General features: G+C 33.8%; 1 protein-coding gene across 2 annotated transcripts in view; it reads left to right on the top strand.

The window, feature by feature from the left end:
• LOC147063831 (high mobility group protein DSP1-like) overlaps nucleotides 1-13130 on the top strand; it is a 54112-nt gene that overhangs the window by 17140 nt on the left and 23842 nt on the right. The window lies entirely within an intron of this gene.

Raw genomic sequence — 13130 nt, 5'->3', positions numbered from 1 at the left:
TTCTGTCATAATTGCGAAATGTCCGGTTATAATATTTTTGTATTTTTTTTTCTATAATCCGGCGATGCAAAAAAAAAAACGTAAGGCAACATGGTCTTTCGAGGCTACACAGCGCCGTTCTAGAATCGACTTTTTCGAAAGTGTTCCAGCGACCATTTTCAAGGCGCTCCGAGCGACGACAGCTTTTGCCTTCGAAACGTTCTCTTTTTAAAACATCGAATTCGAATTTCAAAATGTCGATTATCTTTCCCGGCTTATTCCTTGGACGGAATAAAATAAAAAGTCGATTTAACATTGTCCGAACGTCATAAAGGACCGGCAATTACTGCATTCTGTAAACAAAGAGATATCTTTAGTATAAACAAAGGAACTGTCGAAGCGTAAACAATAAAAAGTTTTAATCAACCTTGTAGATATTACGAAGTACACTTTGTTATATTGAAAAGTATACGATACAACTTATGAAAGCTCGTAATTTATTCTATCATTGAAATTTTACACAATGAGTTTATAATTATGAATTTTATCATACATCGGTCCTTATTGATTATACCTACATAAGTTAATTTAACTGTCTGTTTTATAGTGTCCGGGTTTGTATAATTAATATTTAACTATATTAAACGACAGTTATAAAACTAAGGAATACCTAAAATTCGTTTGTGAGATGTACGGCGTAAAGTATGTAATAATTTCAGGTAAAACCTAATATTGAGGCATTTGCGTATTTCCTTGAAACATTGTCATTGATCTCTTTTCTGAACACAAAACATGTAATCCTTCAATATATTTCGTAAAAAAAATCACATTCATCCAATAACTGAGTAACTGCAATAAGTTAGTGTTCTTACTAACCCTTTTTACATTTTTTATCAGTTTGATCGGGTAGGTACCTACCTAGGTATATTAGTCGAATGCGATTGCTAATTTTCTCCGAAAGAGGATAGGTAATCCTCTTTGTACCTTGCTTTCTTTCAAATATTGCTATGTATCAGGGCAGCATGATATGCGAGGAGGTGACAAGGAAAACGAACAGATTTTAAATGTGGAACATTTAAATAAAACAAGCGAAATGAATTTTCCGGTCAGATCAATGAATTGATTATTACAATATACGAAATGCTCATACATTTATTATATTAATCTTTCTTCGGCACAAGAAATCAATGACCTTAGTCCTAAAGACAAACTTGTTGAACTGTATAGGGTTTATCTAAAGGTTAGGTTTATCTGTTTCTATAACTTGTAATTTCATTTTGTTAATATTTTGACAATAGTCCATTACTCAATTACTTCTGATGAACTTGACATTTCAACACATATTTTTTTTTAAAACAAAACTAAACTTCTATCGAGTATAGTTTGACATACTATGATCGCATTACTATAATCGTACCCACGTGGGTTTTACGCTAATATTACGTATGTAAATATTGTTTTACAAATTCACTACGATTGCGAAGTCGCGAATCACAATAATGATCCGTTCACACGATCGAAAATATTGTGCGAATGAACACGACGTCAGAATCCACTTACTTTTTTAATCGCACAAATTGTAACTCCCACTTTGCCTCTGTGGTAAAATTACAAGCATACGTCTTTAATGTTATATAAAACCTGCAATATAATACGAAAGTGGACGTGTCCTAAATAAATCGAAACGGGGTATAAGCCCTGAAGCATCCATCCGCAAAATTGGTAGGAAAGGTATTGAGTATTTATTTATGTCATTGTGATGTCCTATCTTTTCTGATTTGGTACACAATACAATTTTTACACGAAATCTTTTTTGTATAATATTCTACATTTGCCACTGCTTATTTGAAACAATCATCGAATATTGGTGTCGTCCGTTGAAAAATATTATAACGGGCGAAACCGGTATTCGTTAATTTATTGTTGAAAATAAAAAAGGACAAAAAATGTTGAATCTTGAATGTGTTTCGTCCCACCCAGGGAACTCGGAAATAATGGGAACTGAAATACCCAACAGGTGTGGAGAAGCAGAGAATACGGGATAAACTTAAACACGTGTCAAGAATACTTCACACGAATACTGACAACAAAATGCTCTCGGTTTATGCAATGATTGCACCTCTATGATGGCGTGGTTCATTTTCGTAAGACACTCTCACATTCAAAATTCTGCGTCAAAATTTACTGTATTGGGATTATATTTAATAATCTGTTCTGTGGTCCCACCCAAAAATTTTTTTTGTGGTATAAAGATACAGCTTTTAATAATTATTATAATTATGAAATTATGAATCTGTTTTGAATGTCAATTTTTAGTCATTTGAATTTCGCGCAATATTCCCCGATTTGTGAATGGCGCCCACTATAATACTAAATTGCATGAACATGGCATTCTTTATTTAAATTTAATAATAATGCCGTTACAAGACTTGGATTGACGCTTGTAGTGATGAAATTGTAGGTTGTAGGCTGAGCACGTTGACATTGATAAAATGTTAATATTGGTTCGTTGACATGGAAATAATGGAACAGATGAATGAATGACATGACCGCCGTAGCAGCGCTTTGATAAAAAATGCATTACACTGTTTACATTTTGTCGCATTGTATTGCTCCGATTGGCGAAAGGTGGGCGCCCGCGATTGTCATTATAATTCGCTAAATTCTGAATTTAAAAAAAGCAATAAGCGGTTTTTGGAACTGTTTAATATAAATAATATTATGCTGTTGATTGCTGGAAGTCTAATGATCAAGTCTAACTTCCTAGAACTTATATGTTATGTTATACGATTGTTTTTGGTAATGATTTTTTTAATGTTTTTCATTCTCTAACCAGTCTAACCATTCACACAAGACACTTGTTATTTTTACAATATTTAAACCACTAGAAATTTATTAATACTTTCGATATTGGCAGTGTCTATCTTGCAGCCGTGGGTGATAACAAAATTCACATGTAAATAATATATGACATCCACCTCTTTGACACTCGGTACTTTTTAATCTTACATACCAATTTAGTTATGACGTATTAGTCGTAGTGCCTGGAAACTAATTCACCTGACATGAATCTCCTCGCATCATACGATTGTGTATGGGCCATTTCGTTTGCCGGCCAATCGTACTTTTTCAAAGTCAAGTGACATTTTTTCATTACAAACATTCGCTCGCAAAATAAGCTCGACTTATAAACATTTTTCTTTCCCACACTTCTAATTTTAAATTTTAACTATGCGTGTCATAGTTTTATTAATAAATAATAAACATATTATTTTACGACATCTGTTTTACATATTATTATTACATTTCCTTTAATTAATATTATTTTAATACATGGTAATATAGGTATTTGTGTTTGTTGCCAGTTTTTATATTCGTTAAGTATCATTACTACCAATTTATTACATATTTTGTTTTCTTGTATTATTTGTATAAACTTTATTTTTATATTGCAAAATAATTACAAGATAAAAAGAACTTTTCATATACCACGTTTTTAAATATTCTGTTGAATCATATAAACTTCAATTGTCAACAACTCATTTTTTTTGCTATTTTGCAAAAAACAAATATAGAATACTGAAATGTCATTTTGATTTCCATAGTAACGCACGCATCTACTTAAAGATGGCTAAAAGTATTAAAAGAATGCATTGGCAAAGTGTTCTGATATGTTCTAAAAGTTTTAAATGTCTAGCTAGTCGGGAAGTTAGTTAACAATCGATTGCAAGATTTGTACTGGATAAACAACCACCGGACAAACAAGAATACGATCTAAGAAAAACATGGTAATAAACCATAATCCAAAAAAATAGTCATTTCCTTGACAATGATTATTATTTTTTTTATATTATATACCTACCTATTTAGGTACCTACATAAGCCAAATAAATAAAATACCATTACATTAAAAAATAAGTATTTAATTTTTCAAAAATATCCATTACAATTTAAATTATAAGCAAAAAAACATATTTACTGTTTTTTCCCTTATGAAACTGACATTATTCCATTCAAAATCATAAATAAAAAGACAATAGTGAAGTTTTATAATCAATATTTTTGTAATTTTGCCATTTTTATGTAATCAAAATATCAATTTTTAAATAATCAATTATAAACTGAAAATTTTATTAAAATTGATTAACTTTTAATGAAGCAGCAATGAAAAACATGATAACCTCTCTTTTCTCGAAATTGACTTTTTCCCATTATCTGTGTTTTTGCTTATGGTGGCACTATAATATGAGGACGAGATCGTTTCTTTATTGCCCACGGGTTTTAAATATTTATGGTCTTGTGCGTTATGCCTAACATGCATTTTCGTTACAAGATTTTGGGTATTTATCGACCCTCTTCTCCCCTTTTGTCACATTTCATGACACAAAATCCTTTACTCCAAAACATATTGCATGAAAATTCGACTTCGGTATGTCATTTCGGAATATTTTATTATCGGTTACAATTTACTCCCACCTCTTCGTTGCAAAATTTCATATTATATCAGACCTTCTCTGTCTTGATCTGTCGTTATATATGGACGATCCGTTTCGTAACGATCGTTTTGGTACAACGTGAGGTTACTTTTGGAAAATTAAAATTTAGTCATGCGTAAGTAAGTAAACCAACTGATTTATCTATGTATTTTCAATTGATTGTCTGCAATCAGATAACTGTTAGGACATAACATATTATTGCATTTGTCTCTGTACCATACCATTTTATTGTGATGGCAAAATTAGAAATATCTGAAAACATCGTTTGAGTTCCATCTCTATTCAATTTAAAAAAAATGTAATAAGGAAATAAGTCGGCATACATTCCTTATCTCGAGATATTACGGAAACAGAAAAATTCAGGGCTTCGTACCGTTATTTATTTTTCGTTTCGGTTAAAGTAAAAAATATATATCGGTTCGATTCCGGTTTTCGTTCAGAAAAAAATCGGTTTTTCCGGTTTTCGGTTTAGCTCTCCGAGTGATTAATTTTTAAATGTTTTCAAGACAAGAGTCGAGACGTAAGATGTGTTGCGCCTGCAAATGAATAACAACGAAAGCGGGGACCGGGGTAAAATCATGATAACGCGCGTGCTTGAACATGTACGGAATCGAACAAAACCGATATTTTTTTTTCGGTTTGGTTTCGACGAAAATAGGTTTTTCCTGTTTTCGATTTTTGGTTCATGTCCGGTTCGAAGCCCTGAAAAAAAAACTTATCTTCCTTGTTCCTTGAATAAACATTGCATTGTAGTTTAGTTTGGTTAAATGTGCAGCAATTTCGTGTTGTTTTACCTTGTCTCCCTCAGTGACAGGATGTTTTTTTAAGAATATAATTAATTATTCATGATTTATTAGTATTAGATATGTTATGTTCAGAAGTTCGCATCAATCGTACCTACCTACCTATATAAAAAACATTCAATTGAAAAAAACGCCCCTGAAAACAAACATAAAAAGGGAAATGTCAAGAGGTTATTTTTTCTTTCTAGGAAAACAAAATAAGTTTTGTTTTTGTTGTTTTATAATGATCTGTATGAAAGGTCTCATAATCCTTTTGAGAGGTTTTCTTTGGATGACGGCCAAATATAGACGTTATATTGTTCTCGTAAAAAGGCTTTTAATATAATTAGATTTTATACATCAAATTTACTAACACATTCTTATATTGTGTTATTTCCTGAGGATATTTCACTTTACTTATTTTTTTTCTTTTTAGGTACTTTGGTTTTGAAATAAAAATAATATTAAATGTTGATACAATTTAGGTACCTACTTCGGTACTCGTGTTGATGACCGTTTTAAATTTGTAGATACATATATGACGTAAATAAAATGCACTAGATGTGTAATCAATTGCATATTTGTAATGACTTAGGTACATATTATTATAACAGGTGCTTTCATTAATAAATGTATGTATTACAGTTTTTATGTAAATTTATTTAACACTACTAACTGCCCTATTGTTTTATTGCTATTAAGCCACATGGGTATATTATATGCATTATGCACGGTTTACAATTTTCAATTTGTGTGGTTCATGTTGTCAGTAAACATGTGGTTGTAAAAAGCTTTCCAATGCTTTATTTTAAATTTAATCATCTTGGATGAGATGATTGTAATCGTGGGTACATTTTGATTTAAGGAACATAATTCTCATAGCTTATCCACTCTCTGTGTTTATTTTGTTGGGTTTCATTGGAAACAGTAAGTTGGGCGAATGACTTAACAAATATTTTTTGTATAAGTACGGCAACTTGGCTTGACACGCTCACGAATTTGTCTATGTTTTCTGTGTTTTTATTTCTATATTATTATATTATGTACTTGCACTTTCCTTAGCAGGTAATGTGGACATACTTATCTGAGTAGTATTTGTACATATTAAACACATATAGATTTGGCCATTATGAACTCGTGTTTCCGTTCGATATTGTATTTAAATTTTAGAGTGGATATTAATTACGCAAAACAATTAGCTCTTGTGTATCTATGTTGTCTGTTTCTCTGTCAACGCTGCTTGTTCAGTGTTACCCTCTTCCATCGGTGGGTTTTTCGCAAATCCCAACGATAAAACTTAAATTTACTTATTGGATCCCTTAATTATTCGTCCCGGATGATATTCGATCATTAAGCCCTCGCTTTCTCCCTCCCCCTCTCCGTCGCCGGCAGCCGGGGCGAACCCGGACCGCCCCCCCGAACCCGAACCGGCCCGCTTTGGCAATAAATGAGTTGCCTATGCAACCGTGAAAACGGTTTTCGTAGTTATGTCGGAGAGAGCTTTTTAGATGCGCGCTTGCCTCCCTGCAAGGGTTATCAAATCGTCACATGAATTAATTCCGAATTCAGACTGATTACAATTTAAGCGAATCTCCACGGATTTTGTCAATTAGTCGCCAATTCTACTTTCCATCGACGAATGTGGATACGTACTTGGACGAAGGCCTCTCCGAGCCAATTCTATTCCTCTCGGTCATGTGCGTTACCACGTTTTTCCGCAATTTCGTCGATCCAGCGGATTCTAAGATGTGTACCTTCTGGACGTTATCTTCATCTTGAATACCACCCAATGACTAGATTCGTCCAGCGATAGTCTCTTCGGGCTATTTTAGGTTTTTAGCAATTTATTACATTGCTCACGGTTGTTTGTTTCATCATCAAATTATTTCATTGTTCTTAGCCGCAGCATGCACCTTTCCACACATGTGCGCACCTTTATTTTGTATTACGTGCATATTATATGATGTGATTATATACATGGATCATTATTCTTCCGATAGCCAAAAGTACTCCAATCCTGCTTTGTTTCATCAAAGATACAATATCCATTTTTAAGTGTTCCAATCGTCGAAGCTATCCTCACCTTTGTGACAGCTGACAGGAACATCGATTTTGTGTTCTTAATAAACCACGTCCTTAGATTCTTCAGCCACTAACTATTTTGCACGGACCACTTCTTCCAGGAGTTCTCCCTTGTATGACGAGTCACAAGGTGGCATTTTTCATCACGTGTCCACAAACTAGTTATAGCGATCAAACTTATAATGTACATATTAAAACATAAATTTAATTCAAACACCACTTCAGTGGATGTATTTTAATAATAATAAATTGTAATACTTCTAAACCTAGTTCTCTCTCTGTTCCTGTACCTACTCTGAAGTTGTAAATCATGTCAATTTCATTCTTCGATAAAGCAGGTTTGAACAGAATATCATTTATGGTTTTCAACACTTCCAAAATATTCTGGGTAAAAAGACAATTAATTAGTGACTGCAATGACTGCTATTCCTATACACAAGGCTGGTTTCGGTCCACCACGGCAGCTAAATAGGGTAGGAAAGTATCGAATTATTAACACTTATTGTAATCTCTCTATCTTCACTCTCTTGGCTGTGATAAATTTTAGATTGAGATTTACAGTTTTGACAGTTCAGACGGCTAACTTATTGTAATTGTTAATAATTCGATACTTTTCCTACCCTATCTAACTGCCGTAACGGACCGAAAGCAGGCTTGTGTATAGAATAGACCCGCAGGACACGTTTCCTTCACTCAATTGGACATATTTACCTGATGAGTGACAGCACAGAGTTTCCATATTACCATGTAACGATTCTGGTATGCTCTTCATCCAGGAAATGCGCTTTCATTCGCTGTGAACTCGTATTTACTGCCTAGCATGGATTGCCCTATATCTTGTTTCCCCTTTTGGTGGACATTACGGGTACATACCTACTATTTATTTTCCTGTTTGGAGGATGCTTTCGTTTCAGACTATAGCACACGTGGATGCCAATTTAATCGAATTCACATTCTTGGTATGCAAAGGAAGAATAATATTCCTCAGTGAAAATAGATATAATATATCGATTATGTCTCGTCAATTAAACCAACAAATATACATCGCCTCATAAGCGTAGGTTATTAGAAATAATATAGTTGAAAAAATCTTGCTCTGAATCAATCTATTGCATTCTTGGTCAGAGATTTACCAATTAAACTACTCCCGCCGTTAACTAATGACGTTGATTCGTAACAAATTCGAATCTGACATAATTTTCAAATGTCATATACATTTTTTTCTCATAATATTGTAATTTAAAATCAAACTATTGAGAATATTACCAACTTTTTGACTCATAGATGCCGCCAGATTGTCTTCAAATTTTACCTTAGCAGATAGGTTGGCTTAATTGGTGAAGTTCTTGCTGTGGTTCGAACCTCATTCGGTTGAAAGATTTTTTCGATGTGTATTTCTGGGGCTGTTCCAAACTATGTAGGTACCTAATTATAATCAATGAATGTTTCATTCGTCGAATAAAAAAAATATTTTATTACAAACCAATACATTTTAAATTGGGTTCAATTCAGTTGAAATTTAAACCAAATTATTATATTATTATAAGTGTATTTATTCCGTTTTACTAAATGCCCGATAATCCTAGCCGAGGTACCGGCCAATTTTATTATTAAAATCTCGTTTATTTTTATATTCCATGTAGGTATCAATCCTCTACCAATTTATTTCGCTGAAGTCTAAAAAAATAAGGGTAGTAAAATCCGTGAAATGAGGAAAATCTCCAATCTGGCATCCCTCGCGCCGCGTGGGCTGGCGGGTTGGCGGGCGGTTGGGTGGAAATAAAGGGGACGGGGGTGGATTTGAAATTTTCTGTCGGTAGTAGGGTTGGGGAGGCTTTCTCGGTGGAGAGAAATCTCGTTCGGTCGGGTTACCACGATGTGGAGCCTTCTCTTTTAAATTAAATGTAAATAAAATTAAAATTACTTATGAACGAAGTACCTACCTGTCTGCCAAGGTGTCAGGCCCGTATATTAGAGACAATGTAATGTATTTTGAGTAATAGGTATCGCAGCTCTGTTAGGTACTAGACACATTTCACATCACATACGTCATGTAAATTCTCCAATACAGTTCTCAGACTTTTTTTACATAACATGCAGAATATTTTCACCTACATTGTTATAAATTATAATAATTTTCAAGTTCAATATTTTATTTGGAATATAAGATTATCTTTCGTTGACTTGTAAGACGTGTATGTACGTACGTACATCTCAAACTAACTCGAATTAACATCATCATAACATGGGCAATTCGACTTGACTCACTCAGAAAGGGAGATAAAAAAATAAGTTGTTGCTAAATATGCCTTCTGTGTGTTGACTTGCGTTGGCTACAGAAAAGTCGATAACTTACTTCCCAAGCACCCATTCAATTAAATTGTGGTAGGTATAGTTAATTACGACATTTTAGGTTGGACAACTTTTTTCTGCGCTTAATGCATTGAAAGTATGTTTTGAGTAGGTTTATACTTACGATGGGCGAGCGACTTACGCGTCGGTTTATAATATCGTGGGGTCCCAGGTTTGAATCCTGTGTCTGGCAAATACACATACATATTGTTTTGCAATGTGTGTCTACCCCATAAGTTGAGCAAAGTGGGTAACATTCATTTCTCGTAAAAACAAGAATAATATTTTAATACAAACCTTCCACCCTGTGGAGGGAGGTCCATAATATTATGATCTTATTAGGATCGGACATGGTAAAAAAGGTACAAATGTAAAATACTATTTCAACTTAGGTAGATAGGTATGTAGTTTAATAATTTATCATAAACATTCACATACGAAACAAGAAAGGAACTCTTTACCTATAAAAATGCTATATTTGCATCACAACCCCTTCGACACATTCACCAATTAATAAGCACTCAATGTATCTACCTATCTGGCACGGAATATGCAACATGATTTATTGAGCATATCTACACATTTTGGAACAGCCCCAGAAAATCATGGTTTGAAAATTTCCTATGCAATTGAGGTGTTATAAGTTCCGTAAATATTGGCGGTCAAAAATAAGGTGCCTACATAATTTATTATTATCTGCATGGTTTATTTTGTTTACGAACGTTCGCAGTCTTACGTCATATTTATATTTGATGCATATGTTTTTTTATATTATTTTTTAGAACTAGTCATAGTCCTTTTAAAATACGCAATAAGACAAATAGGACAGAATTAACAATATATTTATACCGATTCGATTTGAATGAAATTTGTCCATCTATATAGATAATGGTTGGATTAGGCACGCAACCCTCTACTCACACTTCACATCACACTTCACATCACACCACCGCTGCTATCTAACCACTTTACCTACTCTGATGAATTGTTGCAAGTGCGCTATTTTTGAGAAATTTTATCTTAATCTCCTAGTCCTAGTTTCGAAGCACACCGACAATATGGTTATGAGGTGTGCACGTTTCATTAATATTGGTTCATCACTTTTTTGAATTATAACGTGACAGCCAAAAAACTACATCTGTGCGTATTATGTATCATGAAAATCGTCAAAACGTTGACCAAAAGGCCACTGTTTCGAAATCACCCTTTCTTCATACAATCTTCAATTGCATTATTATAGTGACACCATTTATACACGAATATCCGCAGATACGATTTCTTCTCGTGTGCGGGGCGCTAATGTGATTATTGTTACGGTTTATATCGTCGACTGTATTTACATCGAGCATATTGTATCTATATGTTTTGCTTGGCGATCTTACGACTATTCATTTATTAAAGAAAACAAAACATTGTGGACATAACAAATAAAAATTCAAGACGTTCACAACATGAGATTTACATTATAACAAATATTACCATCACAGGAGAGAATATTTCCCACGCTAAAATTATTGAAACTCACGGTAACATGGTATGTTTATAGTATAAATTCATCTGTCTTTAACGAAGTAGTTAGGTAATATAACGTCAGTTTGATTAACTAAATCAAAATACTATTCACGGACAACTTTAATATACAATTGCACGTAAAAATAATGTGGGTTCTCCGTATAATCACAGTTTAAACCCCTTCTATTTATGTCTCCAATTTAAATACTGTTTCGAAATTATCGCGTCGAAATGATAGACAGCCTTTTATATGGCCGGCGCCGGGTGGTTCGCCCTCGGCACCCCCTGCTTGGGAGGGTCGGAGGGTATGGATTGCTGGAGGGAAAAGGGGAGGAAAGAGGGCCGCTCTAACGTTGTCCTCACGTAGGCGTGTGCTTTTAATTAAACTACTCATTTTAAGCAAGTATTTCAACTTTTAATTTAGCCCTGTATTGAATTATTAATTGAAAAAGGTTTCATCCTCTTCGGAGTTGAGCGAACTGGGCTTAATCCCGATGTGCAGATCTTCCCAAGCATACTTCTCTTGAACTAGTACAAACCATAATACATATTTTATAATGGACGTGAAGCTGTTTTCTCTACCATGACACTGTTGCACACATTTAATCTATAATGGCATTGCAATATATTGCAAAAGCATGCCAAATCTAGTAAACAGGTAAATGTAGATGGAACAGGGTTGAAAACTGATCTCTACATCCCCGTGAAGGCTAAAGGCGCATTCAGCATTCTTATCATATCTTGCGAACGCGGCTGCATACATGCACAACAAAACATGCGCATTTTGTATTTACTGTTTTCTTCTCTTTAACTCTAGCCAATTACTGTAGGTATTTTAGTACAGTAGAACTTCGATATAACGGACTAATGCGGGTGAGGGGTGTCCGTTAAAGCCGACAGTCCGTTATATAAAAACACAAACAAAATTCTGTTTGTTCGTCTTCGGATGATTCTGAATGTTCGATGTCGACGCGCTTGCTTTCGGTAATCCTGCTTTGAAAAAAGAATGAAGTTTTTTTTTGCAATTTTGAAGTCTGCTATTTTAATTTAATGACGAATAGTCAATAAATGTTTAATTTATGTATTATATTATATTACCGTGCGCAGAACATTGTTTACAAGTGGTGACACTTGCATTTAAACATGTATAACATTAACAGAATGCTTTTTTTTTTTTTTTAACAATTTTCACATTTGACCGGATATTTCGTCCGTTATATCGAAGTTCTACTGTGGTATTACTGGTGTCATGGTGACAATAACAGACACTTGGGCTTTCACAAAATAACATGTATTGTAACCTCATTGGGAATCGAACCGAATGCACCTGCATGAGAAATGGCTCTCTTACGCATTGGAGTTCACTAGTTAAATAATGTTGCACTTGGGAGTGATTATTGGACAATTTCTTTGGTTTATAAGTTAACGGATTGCATCCATTGTTACTACCAAACCAACACAGTAATGAATGCATCATATCAACTAGAATATATTATCATACCTAGATACCTAGTTTCGTTTGTTTTACGTATCATTCCAGTTTTATTACTTACCTAATATATTATGATTGTATTATCTATCGAGTTTTAGTTTGATATTAACTGATTAACGTAGGTAAGCGTTACAATTTGCATGGTGTAGTTGTTGAAGGCATGCTTACAGAGGTCAATGGATAGTTTTGGTGTGTTTTTGAAGAATATTAGCCAAATTGTAAGTAAAACGTTCTCACGTGTCTTCAGGATTAAATTTGATTTCTTAAACACCAATAGGTATATTTATAATAATTTTCATATTATCTTATCGGCATAATATCCTGACAAAGTTAGTCTATTTCTCCGAATACGATAATTAAAGTTATTTTCATTTTAAATTAATAGTTGGTCTATATATTAATCGTCGTCTTGTCATGTTGGGCTGAGATTGTCTC

Source organism: Rhyacophila brunnea, unplaced genomic scaffold, assembly GCF_057557595.1.
Source record: "Rhyacophila brunnea isolate RB1 unplaced genomic scaffold, BYU_Rbru_1.0 scaffold_8, whole genome shotgun sequence".
Taxonomy (NCBI): domain Eukaryota; kingdom Metazoa; phylum Arthropoda; class Insecta; order Trichoptera; family Rhyacophilidae; genus Rhyacophila; species Rhyacophila brunnea.
This window is presented reverse-complemented; position numbering and strand designations above follow the sequence as displayed.